This window comes from Lissotriton vulgaris, chromosome 6, assembly GCF_964263255.1.
Source record: "Lissotriton vulgaris chromosome 6, aLisVul1.2, whole genome shotgun sequence".
NCBI lineage: Eukaryota > Metazoa > Chordata > Amphibia > Caudata > Salamandridae > Lissotriton > Lissotriton vulgaris.
In genome coordinates, this window is record NC_141694.1 from 1,819,035,434 (window position 1) to 1,819,054,434 (window position 19,001).

The window sequence follows — 19,001 nt, forward strand, 5'->3', positions numbered from 1 at the left end:
GTACTATTTCTAATTTACATATAAAAAAGAATAATGTCTCAAACAATTTTTAACTTTGAAATAAAAATGTATTGCTGTGTTTTTTCAAAATCTAAAAGAATTTCCAACATTATTCATCTGGTATGTCTTCATTTGGATTCCATGATTCAATTTCTTCTACACAATTAACTAAGTGTTGGTCCAGAGAGTGATCCAAAAAGTCTAATTCATGAATGTCTTCTTCAGGATTGTTTTCCATATGAATTTCAAATGAAATATTAATTTCATTGTGTTGTCCTTCCATTTTCTTGCTGTAAATTGCATAAAAAATAAATATATCAGTAGAGATAGGGCACTGTTGGGTTTAAGTTCAGACAGGTACTTGTGAGTTTTTAACAGTGAAGTTATCTTTGGGCAGTGTATGATTTCAGGCAGGAAGTAGAACTATTAAAAAGTGCCTGTGATCAAGCCTAAGTAAATTCATAATTATACCAGAGAAGCCTAACTCAATCCATAATTATAATAGACAAGCCTATCTCAATGTCTAACTCTTACAGAGGGACAGTATATAACTATCTGAAAACGTTTTCCCAAATTAACTTAAAGTGCATAACATAGTTCTCCTTTCAAATTAACAACTTACCTTTTTCAAATTAGTTGAAGTTTTCTGTCAACATTTTTTCCAAACGTACCTTAGGTAGTATTAGTGAAAAAGGCTGTGGTTCCCTCACATTTTTCATATATATTCATGTACTTAACCAATCAAATGTCAGTACATAAAAGTACAAAATGTAAGTAACATTTTAATTGGTTGAAAATTCAAACACTTTCATATCTGTTTTTGTCATGTTTTTTACCTCAGGATATTTAGACAGGGCTACAGCCCAAATGGCTCAATGGAATACCACCAAATTTGGGTAAATGGTAGGGACTGCTATGTAGTAGGGCCTATTCTATATTTGGTGTAAGTGTCTCCAGTGGTTTTTCTGTAAATTACTTTCCCACCTTTTTTTGGGAGCGCTTACCGGTGCGCGCCCCGGTACGCGCACCGGCAGCGTTACGGGAGTCCTCCATTTTGTGTTTTGGTAGAATTGAGACACAAGATGGAGGACAAACAGCATTGGGAATGGGTAGAAGGGGGCACGGTAGACAGCCCCTGAGCCCCTAGGTTTTCTGAGGGGGGCTTAGGAGTCTCATATAGGCCAAAAAAAGATTTTTTTTTTAAAATTTTGCGGGGGGAGCGCCCGGTACGCGCACTGGGAAGCGTACAGGGGAGCGTACTTTAGTGGAAAATAGTGAAAAAAGTTAGAAAAAGAAAATCATTATGAGTGATCAGAGGTAGGGTAGCTCTGAAAAGAGCGTTTGGGTTCTGTGGCTGATTTAAGTACCTACAAGTAGGTTCCAATGCAGTCTTAAATTCAGGAGGAATATTCTATTCCCCTCATCTGAGAAGTGCACACCATCTCCTCTGTAGATGTCTTGTATGTTTAAAGTCATTAAAGATCTGACTAGTAGGAAACAAGTAGGCATGGAACAATGCTCTCAATCTCACTGTGAAGAACTAGCAGCCTTCTTTGTGGAGAAAGTGGCGGCCATTTACCGGTCCTTTCCTTCCTCAACCAGCCCAAATAGTGACTCATGCCCCACACACCTGACTATTAGGCCGCTCGCATCAATACCTGAGCCATCTCAAGAAGAGTTTAAATCTTTAGTTCTGAAAGTTAAGTCAGGGTCACCTGCGGACCCTTTGAGACCTGCACAATTTAATGAATTTGCTGAAGTCTGCCTTCCTCCTTTGCTTGACCTTATTAGACTATCTTTTTCCTCTGGGACTGTACCTGTCAAATGGAAGCAGGCCACGGTTATCCCGATCTTAAAGAAGCCTACTCTAGACCCAACTAAACCAGAACATTATAGGCCTATCTCTCTTCTCCCCTGGGTCTCTAAGCTGGCCGAGGCCCATGCTAATAAAATTCTATCATGTCATCTACAAAATCTGGGTGTCTTAGATCCTTCTCAGAATGGCTTCCGCGCCGGCCATAGTACAGAGACAGCTCTGTTAGCTATGGTAGAACATCTGCGGAAGCTGTTAGACTTAGGGCAGACGGCGGCACTGATCCTTTTGGATCTCAGTGCCGCTTTCGACACTGTTTCCCACACTATCCTTGTCCAACGTTTAAAAGAGGCTGGTGTGGAGAGCACAGCTCTCGAATGGTTTCACTCTTTTTTGACTGAGCGTACCTTTAAGGTTTCTACCCCCCCATTTGAATCCGTTTCCTGCTATATCCCTCAAGGGGTTCCGCAGGGCTCGGCATTGAGCCCGACCCTATTTAATTTATATGTGCAGCCGCTGGCTGCGGTCGCAAAAAAATGGGGTCTAACCATAGTGTCTTACGCTGATGACACTCAGCTTGCGGTGGCACTAAATGGGGACACCATGATTGAAGCCTCTAAGTTCCAGGTGGCCCTTAAGGACGTGGCTAGTTGGATGACAGATAACTGTCTCCAACTCAATGCTTCTAAAACTGAAGTCTTAATCCTGGGCAAACAGGCTCAATTATGGGGCGACTGTTGGTGGCCAGAGGAATTGGGCCGAGCACCCACTCCGGTGACAGAGGTAAAGAATTTGGGTATCTGGCTGGACTCAAATTTATCATTTACCCCTCACACGAAAAGAGTTGCGGGGACCTGTTTTGGGGCTCTTCGGAGCCTTAGACCTATTTTTAAGTTTTTCGATGCCTCTACTAGGCAACTTATTCTCCAAGCTGTGATTTTGTCCAGATTGGACTATGCCAGTTCCCTTCTCCTAGGTGTCAACCAAGCTGAACTAACTCGGTTACAACGTGTGCAGAACGCGGCAGCCAGAATGTTGATCGGTTTGCCTAAATTTTGCTCTGCCAGGCGTACCATCTCCGATCTACATTGGCTGCCCGTTGGGCAGAGGATCAAGTTTAAAGCCTTATGCCTGGTGTTTAAGATCCTAAAGGCTGCCTCGCCCCCATTCTTGCTCAAGCTATCGTCTACTACACCCCGGCCAGAACATTACGCTCTACTGGACAATTTCTGGCTAAGATTCCTCGCTTTAAAAAAGCCAGAATTGGCGGCCGTTCTTTTGGTGTTCTGGCAGCAGAACTATGGAACTCACTTCCTGTTAACATTCGTTCCATTCCTGACCTGCTGCCTTTTAGGAAAGCCGTGAAGACATTTCTTTTCACCTCGGTTAAATAGTCTTTGTTTCTGGTTTGGTCCTTCATTGTGTTGTGTTGTACTGTCCATCATAGCGCTGGGACGCCACTTGGCTGTGGCAGCTACGCGCTCTATAAATAAAATAACATAACAAATAACATAACATATGTTGTAACGCAAGTTGTTGTTGTATATTGAACCCATTCCATAGTCTCTCATGTAAGCAGAAACAGATTTATTCACATGTTTCAATGCTTTCTCAAACTGTGGACAAAATTGGTTGGACCAGTTCCATTTCTGTCTTTGGCATATATTGGAATATACCAAGGCAGTTTGTGGAAAAAGTGTCATCAATTCATCAAAGGTGTCCTTTAAAAGCATTTCCAGACCAACCCCAGTCATAGTGCCCAAGTAATTTCCACCACAGTGCACTATTAAGAGGTCAGGGTTTGAAACCTCTTGCTGAAAAGGAGGTAAATGAGAAGAGCGTTTGGCACAAACATCAAGGTAAAGGGTAATGGGAAGCCAAAGGGCGTGTCTTTTCGGGGCAAGATTAAGTGGATAGACAAATGCAGTATCAAGTCTTTGATTATAGCATACATTAAACCACCAAGCTTTAAAAGTAATGTCATTTGAATTTTTCCAATTAACAGTGATCTGTTGGAATGCAACAGCTAGTAACAAGTGTATAATTTGAACATTTGAATCAACAGCAGCCCAAGAAGAGGAAAGTGAGCCAAGGAAGATATCGGTAAGAGAGAAAGGGATAGAAGTTTGAAATATAGTATTGATTTGGTTCCACACTTGAGTCCAAAAAATGTGTGTAAGGGGACAAAGAAAAAGGATAGGAAAGAGCGTGGTGTTGGGGGTGGAACAGGACCAGCAAAGATCCGGAACCAAGGGCAATACCTTTTGTTCCTTTATTCTCTTTAGAACTTATTTTTCCTCACATAATATTTATTGTCTTACCTCCATTTACATAGCCTCATATATCTTATATCTCTAGCCTCACTTACACTTTTTTTTTCTTTCTCCCTCCCCTGCAGTTTTTTACTATCTGATATTTATTGTTGTAACCTAATTTACCTTGCTTTCTTGATGATCATATGTCTCATTTCTTTTTCTGTAATGACACCTTTGTTATTCTAATAAACTTTTACTTGAACTTAAAAAAGAGGTCAGGGTTTGGCAGATGCAAAAAGGTCTTCACCAATGGTATCAATTGGTGACATCTCAATCCTCTCTGGCCAATCCACTTGATTTCCACATTTGATAAATCAAGGTTGTGATAATTTCTGCTTGCTGCATACCTTTGAGCCCAGTGGATGTAGCTATGTCCAATAATCCATACAGAATACATGATGAGAGAAGGTTCTGGTGCAGTCAGAAGAAGTGTGGGAATGAAATGGCAAATGGAACAGTAGGAGTTTACAAAAAAATAATTGTGGAGTTTCCCTGCTGTTGAATCACAAGCAATGATTGGTGGAATCAGATAGTTAAAAACTGAAAGTTAGGGTGCATGGTTGTGTTGTGTGTAAGAAGCAATTTGAACGGTTAAGAAAAAATCACTAAAAGCAATAATGCCCTGGATAAGTTGGTGTATTGATAGGTCAAACATCCTTGCTGACTTAATTTGCAACATTGTAGAATAAACATTTGAACCTGAGAGTTCAGTTAGGAGGGAGTTGCTATGGTAACAGATAGAAAGGTCTGGGAGGGGGAAGGGTGTTGGTTTGAAAATAGTGAGGGAAGACTTTTGATTGGTTGAAATAAGGCATATGTGTGTAGAATTAGAGATTTTCTATGCCAGTATTGGTTTCAGTGTATTGAGTGCACACCTGTTGCTCTGCTAAAGAAAAATTGGTGTGTGTGTCACTGTTCTCAATCTCCCAAAGCATTTGTAAAGGTAAGTAATGATTCATTTAATTCAGATAGAGACGTGTTTGCTCTTTGGAGAATATTTGGAAGCAGATAGTGAAGTTTCAGTAGTGAAATTGATTGCTTATACATAGGACTAGTGCTGTGTTTGTTAAAAGTTATTTAAAAAACGATTTTGGGGTAAAAGATTGGCTTTTATATTTTTGAGAAGTAATTAATAGTGTTTGCCTCATTAAATAAATATATTTTAACCTTTTAGAATGATGTCACTTGCATTACCTCAGATTTGGAAGCAGATTGAGATTCTTTTTTATTGGTTTGTGGCATGTTTTTTGGAAATGCTTGCTATGAACATTTGCAAGATAGGGGATTTGTATTTTGTGAAACAGTGAGGTTTTAGTAGTGAAATTGAATGCTTGTACATAGGTTCTGTGTTGTGTTTCTAAAATGTTATTCAAAAAACGATTTTGGGGGCAAATCAATGGTATTTTCATTTGGCCCTTATTTATGATTGCCTTGTGCTGCCGGTGCATCACTTTAAACATGGGAAAAAAGTGACGCTCTGTGGCGCAAGGACTTTATAAATAAGGCCCTGAGTTTCTTTGCTGTTGGTTTGTGTCTTGCTTTTTGATAATGCTTGATAACAACATTTGCAAGATAAAGGATTCGTATTTTGTGAAATAGTGAGGGTTCATTAGTGAAATTGATTGCTTGTACATAGGATCTTCGCTATGTTTCTAAAATGTTTTTCAAAAAACGATTTTGGTGGCAAATAAATGGTATTTACATTTGGGCTTCATTTATGATTGCCTTGTGCTGCCGGTGCATCACTTTAAACATGGGAAAAAAGTAACACTCTGGTGGCGCAAGGCCATCATAAATAAGGCCCTGATGGTTTTTGTCTTGCTTTTTGATAATGCTTGCTATGAAAATTTGCAAGATAGAGGATTTGTACTTTGGAAAACAGTGAGGTTTCAAAAGTGAAATTGAGTGCTTGTACATAGGTTCTGCGCTGTGTTTTTTAAATGTTATTCAAAAAACGATTTTGGGGGCAAATCAATGGTATTTACATTTGGCTCTTATTTATGATTGTCTTGTGGTGCCGGTTTGTCACTTTTAACATGGGAAGAAGGTGACGCACTGGTGGCGCAAGGCCTTCATAAATAAGGCCCTGAGTTTTTTGGTTGTTGGTTTGTGTCTTGCTTTTTGATAATGCTTGATATCAACATTTGCAATATAGAGGATTCGTATTTTGTGAAATAGTGAGGGTTCAGTAGTGAAATTGATTTGCAAGATAGAGGATTCGTATTTTGTGAAATAGTGAGGGTTCAGTAGTGAAATTGAGTGCTTGTATATAGGATCTTCGCTGTGTTTCTAAAATGTTATTAAAAAAACGATTTCGGAGGCAAATCAATGGTATTTTCATTTGACCCTTATTTATGATTGCCTTGTGCTGCCGGTGCATCACTTTAAACATGGAAAATAAGTGACGCTCTGGTGGCGCAAGGCCTTCATAAATAAGGCCCTGAGTTTGTTTCCTGTTGGTTTGTTTTTTGCTTTTTGATAATGCTTGCTATGAACATTTAGAAGATAGAGGATTTGTATTTTGGGAAACAGTGAGGTTTCAAAAGTGATATTGAGTGGTTGTACATAGGTTATGCGCAGTGTTTCTTAAGTGTTATTCAAAAAACGATTTTGGGGGCAAATCAATGGTATTTACATGTGGCCTTTATTTATGATTGAGTGTTATTTTTTTCAGAACCACAGATTGAAATCAACATTTTAAAAGCAAGCAAAAATGCCGTCAAGGCAAAGGAGTAGAAAAAATACCATATGTAAAAGAACAAAATCAGCAAAGGAATTTAAGGTATCCTCTACAACAAGTACTTAAAAAAACACCAGAAAAGCTCCTGGTGAGACAATTTAGTCTTTTCTTCGCAACTTATGTAGATCAAAAAGAAATGTTAACGGTAATATGAAGATCCAGAAGCAGAGAGCAAATCTAAAAAGGAAGGAGAGGCCCTCAAAAAATGTCTCTATAGGAGCAGGATAGAAGAGTATGGATAGCAATAGAAGGTTAAATCAATTTAGGGACATTCGTAGACGAATGTTTTGCAATAGGGTAGTTTTAAATTTGCTAAAAATTGAAAAGAAAGGTAAACAGAGAACTGCTTTATACAAGAAAAAGAAAAGTGTAGATAAGATTGTTGATCAGGCATTTGAAGTTAAGAAAAAATTATTTATTTTAGTAATCAATAGAATTAGGATACTTAATAAGGCAATTGATGTTTTCAAATCGAACAGTAGATGGAAAAGAATTATTAATCGGACTAATTTTTGTGAAGTTTTTTCTGGAGAATGGATGCAGTTCTGAGCCATTTTTTAATTAGGAGAGTTACTTTCAGGAAAATGATTTGGTGCATGCAGTTGACACCAGTGGTCGAGCATATGAGGTGAAAGATGGTTGTATGATGGAAAAAGAGAAACTTATGTCTAGAGATGCAGAAGAGGTGTTAGGTGATGAAGTTTTAGGGAGACGTACTAAGGGTCCAGTGTACACATGGAAGTGCAGTAGTATTTGTAGTGTGCGACAGGATTTAATCGATTTTTGTTGCGAAATCTCTTATGTACATATAGTTGCAGAGTGAGAGAAAACACAGGTTTGCATTAGCATTCACTGGCTTGTCTTTCTAGAAAAGTATGTCAGAGTGTTTTTCATCCTTTTAGGATGTTAGCAGTGCATCCTAATAAGGTGAGGAAATTAGTGAGAAGGTTGTATTATGCAAAAAGTCCAGCACTTAAGCTTAAACAGTTAAACAGTGCTCTTTTGCATGGATCTGAAGTAGATGTGAAGACTTTTGTTAAGAAATTAGGTTTTGTTATTTTGGGAAAAAAGAGGACAGTGTAGAAATGGATATAGTAATGGATGGTAATGTGGAAGAAAATGTACAGATTTCAAGTACAGAAAAATTTGACGAGGAAATTACCAAGTTTAAGTTGAAATCAAGTGAAAGGCCTAATTTAACTTGTGTGTGTTGTCGACGGACTCTTTTTAAGATTCAGACTAGGTTAGTTGATTTTTATGCAAAATGTGAATTGGAAAATAATAGTGAATGGAAGGATTTTGTAAGTTATTTGTTGGTGGAGAATTCTTTTGATTTGAGTTTTGATCAGCGTATTTGTAATTATTGTTTGAAAAAATTAAATGAAAATAGAATGCCTGCTAAAGCTGCTCATAATAATCTTCAGTTGATAGATATTCCTTCTGAATTGATGGATTTAAATACTTATGAATCAATTTTGATTCAATGTGTCCATCCTTTTCAAGCTATTGTTCGCATGGAGCCTAAGATAGGGAAATTACCTCCTACAGATTTACAAAGAGGATTAAAGGGAATAGTTGTTTATTTGCCTCTAGATGTCAAGAAAAATATTGATACAATTGGTGTAGAAAGAGTAGAAGAGGATCCTCTGGTTATTCTCATTAATGGGGTTCAGCCAAAGAGTATGAAAATCTGCCAAGATTTAGTGGATGTTAGGAAAGTCAAAAAGGCAACGTTGTATTTGGTCAAAAACAATGAGTACTATAAAGAAGTAAGTGTTGGAGCAGAGGAAACAGCTACAGAAGAAGACAGTGATTGTTCAGTTGGCCAAATTGAAAAAGTTGATGTGTCTAGAAGTGAAGAAATATATGAACATTATACTGTTCATCCTTTGCATTCCAAAGAAGTAATGGGGAATGCAATTTACTTGTTTCAAATGAAAGCAGCAAAAGGAAGTCCTATTAGTGTATGGGAAGAAAGTTTGGAAGCTCGTTGTTTTCCACAGTTATTTCCAACAGGTCGAGGTGGACAATATGACGATCGACCAGTTCAAATTCCTGCAGCTGAATACTGGACTTTAAGATTATATGCTGAAGATCCAAGGTTTCGTCAATGCATTCCGTATTTGTTTCATCTACTGTATGAAAGTGATTTGTCTGGGCTGGGCTTAATCAATCTCATGGCATGTCAGTGTGGAACAAACGAGTATTGGTTCCGTCGTCATGGGGAATTGAAATGTATGCTTTTTTTATTGTTTTTTTTTATTAACAGCAAGAGAAGTGGAAAAGAAAAATATTTAAACAAAGACAATACAGATCATATCATAGCTTAAAAGGGAAGAGTCACCTTGAACATAATACATATAATATGGCAGAAGAAAAAAAAATATTACAAAGGACGCCAAAATAACATATTAAGTTATAAATCTGAAAAGGTTTAGTACTATAAAATTCTAAATAAAATTACCCCAAATTTTTTCAAATTTACATAAAGATCGAACCCCTCTGAGCCTAGCCAGAGCCACCTCCATGTTATAAATTTCATTGACCAGGGCCCACCATTCCATTTTGTGTGGAGGCTGAAGAGAAATCCAAGCGCGAGCAATGGTCAATTTTGCACATGATAATAAGATAGTTATTAAGGACTGTTGGGGGAGAAAGACATTGTGTATATCTAATAATATTAGAAAAGACGAAAGAGAAGAAGGTCTGGCCAGTTTTAGTTTCAGCACTCGATCAAAGGCAAGCCAAAAATCATTAAGAGCAGGGCAGGAAATCAACATGTGCTCTACATTAGCACCTACCTGAGCACATTTAGGGCATTTTGTGCGATCGCTAGTTAGACTATTAGCCAACCATTAGAGGATCATTTCAGGGGTATAGTATAACATACAAGTCGTTTTGAATTGTTGCAGTCTTAGACTTGATGACTGCACAAAATTATTCAGATTTGAGAGAGAATGAGCGATCTGGTTAGAATTAATCGGAAGTCTCAGTTTCAGGCTCCATTTCTCCGCCAATTTGGAGCAGTCATCAATCTTATATGAAACAAAGCACTATACCCGTCACTGATCAGAGATTTTGTTTTGGATGAATGTAAATAATTCCAAATATCAGAATCTACAACCTCTAAAATTTTTATCTTATGGATCAGAAAGTCATAAATTTGCATATATTTAATCATCATTTCCTCGGTCAAGTTATATATATTTTTAAGTGCGACAAAGTCAAGAAAGCCCTGAGCACCGTAAAGATCTGCTAATGTAACAATTCCGAAAACAGGGCATGATTTTGCTTGACCATCATTAAAAGTTCCGGGAAAGCCCGGGTTTCCCCAGAGCGGTAATTTAGGGTGAAAAAAAGAAGTTTTACAGAAAGACAAAATATTAAACCATATTTTCGCAATATCCCTTGCAGTCCTAAATCTGACCCTTTTAAAATAGTTGAGGTCATTCAGTCTTAGCAAAAACATTCTGGCGTCTGATTTTAACAAAATAGTATGATAGAAAAGTTGCATTTCTGGATTGAGCAAAGAGCGCAGACGACTAATAAAAGTAGCCCAAAAATATAATTTTAAATCTGGAAAGTTGAGACCTCCTGTATCTAAAGAACCTTTAAGTAGCTTTAGAGATCTACGTGCTTTCCTATAGCCCCAGATGAAACTGCTAAACATTCCATCAAGCTTCTTAAAAAAAGAGTTATTTAAAACCAACGGTATGGTTCGAAACAGATAGAGAAACTTTGGTAATACTTTCATTTTTATCAGGTTAATTCTGCTTATGATATTTAAGGGTAATTTATGCCATTTTAATGCCATCGTACTTTACTGTAATAATATCACAAATGTTAGCAGAGATTTTGATCCCTAAGTAATTGGCAGTTTGACAGATTCCAGAGACAGAGGCCGGTAGTTTATAGTTGGCCACTATTTGTGTTTTATTTATATTAAGCTTATAGCCTGAAACAGTGCTAAATCTATCCGCCTCAATGGTAATACCCGCCAATGCTTCTATAACATTAGTGGAATATATAGCTATGTCATCCGCATAAGCTGTGATTTTCAATGTGTGAGGTCCAGATGTATATGGGATTATTCGTGCCTGAGATTGGAGAGCAGCTAAAAAGGGTTCCATTGAGAGGGCAAACAGTAGGGGTGATAATGGGCACCCCTGCCTGGTGCCCCGTGAGATAGGAAATAAAGATGAAGACAGGCCAGCGTAGCTTATACTGGCAGTAGGACTATCATATAAGGCTCTTATCCACCTGACCAGTTGACCCTTAAATCCCAAAAAGGACATTACCGACCAGAGATAGTCCCACCCCACTCGGTCAAAAGACTTTTCAGCCTCTAATAAAATCATGCCGAGTGGGGTGGACTCTATCTCAGCCATGTCAAAAACAGTAATAGCTCTGTTGACATGGGTCGTTGTGTCCCTACCTAATACAAATCCATGCTGTTGTAGATTAACAATCTTTGGAAAAAACAGAGCCAGTCTACTTGCCAAAATCTTAGCAAAAATCTTGGCGTCGGTGTTAATAAGTGAGATGGGTCTATAGGACCCACACTCATCTGCTGGTTTATCTTTCTTTAGAAAAAAAAAACATTTTTGCTATGTTCCATGATTTAGGAGCCTGCCCAGTAACCCCAATAGATTGGAGCACCTGGGAAAAGAGGGGAATTAGTTCCTCAATGCATATTTTATACAGTTCAATTGGAAGAGTTTGTCTGCTTTACTTGATGGCAGAGATAATATGGCTTGCCTAATCTCGAGCAGAGTAATATCTGCCGATAGTTTGTCCAATCCTTGGGTGTTATATTTATCCTTGATGTTATTGTGCAAATAATCTAAAATATCCAGTGAACTAGGTTGATGCTCGGGAGTGTATAGGGTTTTTTAAAATTCAACAAATTGAGCCAAAATCTGCGCCGGCTGATTACATTTGATATTGTTAGGGCCTCTAATATTCTTTATTAAGGTCTGAGCTCTGTCATCTGCCACTTTGTAGGCCAATATTTTCCCAATTTTATCCCCCCCTTCATATTGAGAGAGTTTTGATTTGTATATTTTGGCACTACTTTTTTCAAAGAAAATTGTTTTTAAATTTGATCTATAAGTACCGCGTGTCAATCCCAATTCGACCACATTAGAAGAGCCGGTTTGTAGAGCGTCTGCCAAGAGTAAGTCTTGAGGTAAAATATTAGAAATCATCATTCGTCGCTCTCAGTTCTTTCTGAAAATATATTGTTGGGTAAACCCCCTAATACTAGCCTTTAGAGCGTCCCAAACAATTATGTAGGATGCAGAATGAAGATTGATTTCCATAAATTCCATGAGATGTGATTTAAGCTGTGAGATATATTCTAAATCAGAAAATAAATAACGGGGGCAAGAGAAACTTCTGGGGGCTGTATGAACTTGGGGATTATTAAATATCAGTAGTATTGGGTTATGGTCCGAGGAGACCCGTGGGCCGATCTCCATGGAGCTAGATTGTATAATGATATCCGTGGCCCAGGCCATATCAATACGAGAACAGAGTTTGTGGGGCGCCGAATAGTACGTATAGCCAGGTATGTTTGGATGAATAGTACGCCATACATCTTTAACATTGTGAATCCGACTAATATCAATAATTGCAGCACGGACTTTGTGCATACATTGAGAGGCGCCCTGCCTCGTGGTGTCTAATTGATGGCTCATGGTACAATTAAAATCCCCCATAATAATGAGTTCCCCTTCCCACCCCAGAAGCTCTCCATTCAATTGATCAAAAACAGAATCATCGTCAAGATTTGACCCGTAAATGACACACAGCAAATATTTACTATTCTCTAAAGATATTTGTGCAATGGCCCATCTACCATTTTTATCCGTAGCAGTTTTATGTATTTCAATTCTAAATCGTTTATCCTTGAGGATAGCCACTCCTCTGGTTAATGTTTGTTGGGTGGAGCAAACTATAGTATCATAACCCAAGTGATTTTATAGCTTCCTATCTTTATAGGCAATGAGAGTCTCTGATAGAAAGACAAGCTGAAGGTCGTAAAGTCTAAGTTCTTCAGAGATTAGACATCTTTTGTTCTTACTATTAAGGCCCGAAACATTCCAGGCTAGACATTTTATTTTATACATCTGGGCACATAAATTAACACAATTTTACCATTCTGCACAAAACAAGAAAAAAAAAGAACCCAAAACATTTCCTTCCCTTCATCTTGATCCAATAAACAAAAGACCCCACTCTTGCTGTTACTTTTATCATTTATATCCCACCCACACCTACCCAGCTTCGGAAAGGCTGCCCCCTCCCCCCACACCCCCCTCCCTCGCTCCCAAGCGAAGGAAACCCTCCCCGAGCAACTGCTGCTGCTGGTAAGGCAGCGCAGAGAGAAGCAGCCCAAGAGCCACCTAACCACCCCACTTTTCCATCCAAAATTGCGGACATAGCCCCTAACCGAACTTAGATAGCACCTTTTCGGCTTCCTTCTCGTTGGACAAGAGATAGGTATGGCCTCCTTTGATAATTTTAAGACGGGCTGGTTCCTGTAAGAACACTTGTGCACCGATGGATTTAAAAGGGTCGATAAATTTCTTTAACTTCGATCTCCTGTCCATAGTAGCTTTGCTCAAATCAGAGCGTACGAAAAAAGACAGATTCTCAAAAACAACAGGGGAATTAGTACGTGCTTTCAAGGAGATAGCCTGTCTTAAAAGAAAATTACCAAAGCAAAGTTGGAAATGTCTGGGAAATTTACTCTCCCTGTTTCTCTGGACTAAGGGGAGACGATGGGCTCTTTGAACCTGGGAATCCAAGTCCCAGTCAGCTAGGTCAGGGAAAGCTTTCTGTAATAACTTGACTAAGAACGCCCTAGCATCTGATTCTTCTGAACCCTCAGGAATACCAAAGAGTCTTAGATTGGATCGCCTTGGCGATTCTCCAAATCTTCCATCTTTGTAGGGCAATTATCTGTTCTTCATGTTGAGACAAAGAGGATTCCATTCGTACGGATCCCTCTTTAACGTTGACAACTCCTTGTTGGAGATCTTCAATGTCCTTAGAAATCCCTCCGAGTTTAGAAGCCATCTCCGATAGTGAACTTTGTAGCTTAGTATTGTCCTCTCGGAGTTGGAGAAAGTGCTCTTGCGCTTCATCTCTGTGATTAGTTAGGGTTTGCAAGATACCATCTAAAGGAGAAGATGTCAAGTTGGGGTGGGACTGGGCCAATTAATGTTGTTAAGTCCGGGGACCTCAGCACCGATGGACCAGCTGATTGGCTAGTTAAATCCAAGGAGGTAGCAGAGACCGTAGTAGTTTTTGAGGTCGGGTCTAGAGGTGCTACTGGCGATTTCGGGAGAGCCGAGTTGGAGCCTTCAGGTGGAAGCACTAGTTCACCCCCCGAGGCTGATGGGGTCAAGCTGGGGCCTGAGCAGCTTTTCTCAGTTTCAGGTATTGGTGGACTAGTGCCAGATAGCCGTAAAGTCATGATCTTGACTAACCCTGTAGCCTAAATCCATTTCCTCAAGGGGCTTTTATCAATGAGAAGAGTCTTTTTGGGGGCAGGAGCAATGATGTTATCTGGTAAGCTATCCGCCATACCCATTTTGCCTTTCTTGCTCTTCGTCTTCATTTTGATTCTCAATTTTGCTTTATCTTTTTGGCTAACCCTATGTTTTGCCACATCCAAAGAAGTACCGGTGGCAGAGTTATCCATTTCTCCTTCCACCGCCTCATATGTTTCATGGTATTCCTCATTTGACCAGTCCCTTTCTAAATCTTCAGATGGCCCAGCCCCCCCATCTAGGGGAATAGAAGCATTTACACCACTCCCGGTCGTCACGGTCTCCAAACAACCCGATTCTCTAGATGGAGCCTCTACATCCTGATCCACTGTAAGACTTCTCCCATCTGGGCACCCCAAAGATTAGAGTATGGTAACCATACTTGTGTTAATTGAGACATCCGCATTATCAACAGCTTCAATGTATTTCACGTTATTCCCATCATGCGGTTTAAAGTTAATCCCAGTACTGACCACGTTGCCCCTTTTATTGTCAATACTCAAAATGTTACAAGTGTTAAGTGAAGCAGAGTCAATTATTTCAGGTATGGCAAAAGTCAGGAGGCAAAGGACTTGCCTGTTTGATGCTGGACCCCCAGCTGATGGTTTTACTGGGGTCACTGGATTCACTGGATTCACTGCAGGGGTTATAGCAGAAGCAGTGGCAGTGGCAGTGACATTGTTAGAGATAGCAGATAGACCCCCAGGTGGAGCCACAGCCAGTGAAGCTGCTGACACAGATACGGTTGCAGCAGGTACAGTAGATATGTTTGGTGCCGTGGAAGTTGCCCCAGACTCTATAACTGCTGTCTTAGTTGCTCGCGTGGATCTTGGGGGATTTTTAGGAGCCATAATCCCTCCTAGCCCCAGCTCTGAGTGCTCGGTGTTTCGCTTCGGGAAAGGAATCTGTTTACTCAGCCGAGCCCTCAGCCCAGACAAGCTGCGCGCCGAACCACGGACCAAGCGTGGTATTCCGTATCGCACGAGCTGTACGAGTTGAAGGGGGCGTTGAAGCAGTACTTGCCACAGCATTCGCTATGCCGCGAGTTCTCCGCCTAAGTGACATCCGCGGGATACGGGAAACGGGAGACAGAAACCGAAGCCAAAGCAATCCAGATTAGGGAAGCAACGCACTCAGGAAAGCCAGGTACACAATTCAGGGTTCAGGGTTTAGTTTTTCATGTCCGGCGTTATGGCGCTAGAATCATGACCAGTTCCGCATTCTTTCCAATTACAAACCCATCAGGTGGGGTGGGTCGGTGGAGCTTGACCGGGCTGCTGCTCTACGGCGTCCTCAATCGCCATCCTGGACGCCAGACTCCATGGGTATTCCAGAATTGAAATGTATGCTAAGAAACTTAGGAACTCCTACATGGTTCCTCACTCTTAGCTGTGCTGAGTATGCATGGGACGACTTACTTCAATTTCTACGAGAGGCAAATGGAAACATACAAAATATAGAATTGAAAACACCTGGAGAACTGTGTTCTTTGGATCCAGTGAATGTTTGCGGATATTTTAATCATAGATTTGAAGCTATGATGTCTTTTATTACCAACAAAAAATATCCTCCCCTTGGAGAGGTTTTGGATTTCTTTTGGAGGAAGGAATATCAAGCGAGAGGTGCTCCTCATATACATATGTTGTTATGGATTAAAGATGCACCCAAATTTGGATCAGATTCGGATGAAACAGTGATGAGTTTCATTGAAGAGTATTCAACATGTGCTGTTCCGAAAACTACTGAAGAAAACAGTTTAAGGCAACAAGTTTTACGTTTTCAATCTCATCGTTGTGGAAAGTACTGTCGTTGAAAATTCAAAAACAAGGAAAAGTACTACACAAAATGCCGTTTTGCGTTTCCACGAAGAGTGATTTCCAAGGGAAGAGTAAATAATTTGATGTCATCTCTACGACATACTGTGACGAGGAAATCACCCAAAAATACATATAATTTAAAAAGAAACGAAGAGTCCAAGTACATCAACGTCTACAACCCAGTGATTTTGTCCATGTGGAATGCTAACATGGATATTCGGTTTGTTGCTGACAACTCTATTGCTGTGGCTCGATATGTAACATCTTACATCACAAAAAAAGAAAAGACAGAACTGAAGGAAATGTGGGAGGACATTTCACATGTAAAGAGTCTGAGCAAGAAATTATACAGTTTCAGTCTAAAGATGTTGTTGCATCGAGAAATTAGAGCATATGAATGTTCTGATCGGTTATCATCAGCAAGTCTCAATGCCAAATCAAGAACAATCATTTGGGTGAGTCTAGATCTTGCTGCAACACGAAACCGAGTTTTGAAATCTGTACAAGAAATTGAATATTTGGCGGAGAAAGAACCAAACAGTACAGATATTTTGAAGACAAACATGTTGGATACATACTATCCAAATAGAAGTACTCACCTTGAGAACACTTGTTTGTATGAAGTTCTGCAAAACTACAGTTATAAGAGGAACATCACAGAAGATATCAATAACGGAAAATATGCTGTCATTGGGTATGAAGGATGTCTAGTGAAGCAGAGAAAAGGCCATTTGATTAATCATCAAAAATTGAGTTGCTAAGCTACAGACAAAAGAGAATTTTACTGTTTAGCTCTTTTGCAACTCTTTAAGCCATGGCGTACAGAAGAGGAACTACTTGGAGATTTTCTCTGTTATAAAGACTCTTTTAATGCAACTAAGAATACCATAGAATGTCCTGTTTTTCCAATTCATCTTCAAATGTTGAACGAAGAAATAGAGCAAGAAACCACAATTGCTGAAGAGATTGCTAGAGACAGTTCTCAAGACAGTCAGAGTTCTACCTCATTGAGTCAGGATCAACTAGGAGGACCAATTATCCAAAATGAAGCTGCAACTGCCATGGATGAGGTGAAAAGAGCTATGGAACAAGCTCAAGAGGATGGAGGAAACTTAGAAGATTTGGTAAAGCAACTAAACGTTGAGCAGAAAAAGATATATGATGAAGTTACAGAACAGATTGAACATGGATTCAGACATGAGAAAAATGTGTGCTCATGTACATCATTTAAGCCTGTTCGACTGTACGTAAGTGGAGAAGCGGGAACAGGAAAAAGTTTTCTGATTAAAGCCATTGCAACTTATTTGCAGAAAAGGACTGAATCACCGATGTCTTGTGTTGTAACCGCTCAAACTGGACTGGCAGCACATAACATTAAAGGGATTACTCTACATTGTTTACTGATGCTGCCAGCTGAGCATGATAATAAATTGCATTACAACAAGTTATCTGGAGATGCGTGTTCTGAAGTTTCCGGAGTCTTGAAGAAAATGAAACTTCTTATCATTGATGAAGTAAGCATGGTCTTAAATCTAATGCTTGCTTTTGTGCATTTGAGAATGAAAGAAATTCTTAGAACAGAGTATGATGTGTTATTTGGAGGCAAACACATTATTGTTTTTGGAGATCTACTGCAGTTGACTCCAGTAAAAGGACAACCAGTGTTTAAAATGCTAACGCATGAAGATACCAGGAAGTCCCTTGGAAGCTTTGGAAACGTTAATATATGGTTAAATTTTAAATATGCTGAACTGCTTCAAAATATGCAACAGGCAAAGGATGAAGATTATAAAAATATTCTACAAGATGTAATAATCGGAAAAGTAAGTGAGCTTGGGAAAGAAGCTTTACATGCTCGATTAATTTTAAATTTGTATCCAAATGATAACATTCTTCCAGAGAATATTGTTAAAAAAATGACTGAGAAGAAATCTGGGATATGTTTGATGCCTACTCTGCAAGAATGTTCCATCTTCAACAACAAAATGTTAAAATTAGAAAATGAAGAGATTGTGAAACTGGAAGCAATAGATAAAATAGAGCATATGGGTGCAACAATTGTTTTGTCAGAAAATGTGAAAACAAAATTGGATTCATTAGAGAAAAGTATTTCTAAAACAGCTGGTTTTGAAAAGACTCTGAATGTGTGTTTAAATTGTCGTATCATTTTGAGAAGGAATTTAAATGTTGAAAGAGGTTTGGTAAATGGAGCAATGGGTTATGTTGTTTATTTTCTGAATTATAGAAATAGAGATGGAATTGACTTTTTAAAAATAAAATTTGATGGCATTGAGCAAGTACAACAAATCAGTTGTTGTTCTGCTGGATCTTTGCTTGTAAAAGATTTATATGTTCGCCGAAAACAGTTTCCTGTTTGTTTGGCATATGCGGTGACAATTCATAAATCTCAAGGTTTAAGTGTAGATAGTGCTTTGGTGAACATTTGAAGATCGGTGTTTAAAGAGGGTATGCCATATGTGGCATTATCTCAAGTCAGAACTTTATCAGGATTGTACTTGATTGAGTGTGATGAGACAAAGATTTGTGCGGATCTAGATTGTGTTAAAGAATACAATAGGTTAAGAAGAGAGTAAGCTCCACATTTGCCTCAATATCCTCTGTTTGAAAAACGTGTGGTAGGCCAAAAAAGAAGAAATGAGAATAATTGCAGTGAGGTAGTAGCAAAAAGACAAAAAGAAGATGAAACTGTAATTCAAAACAGAAAGAAAAAGGATTCTGATGAAAATGTTGTTGGAT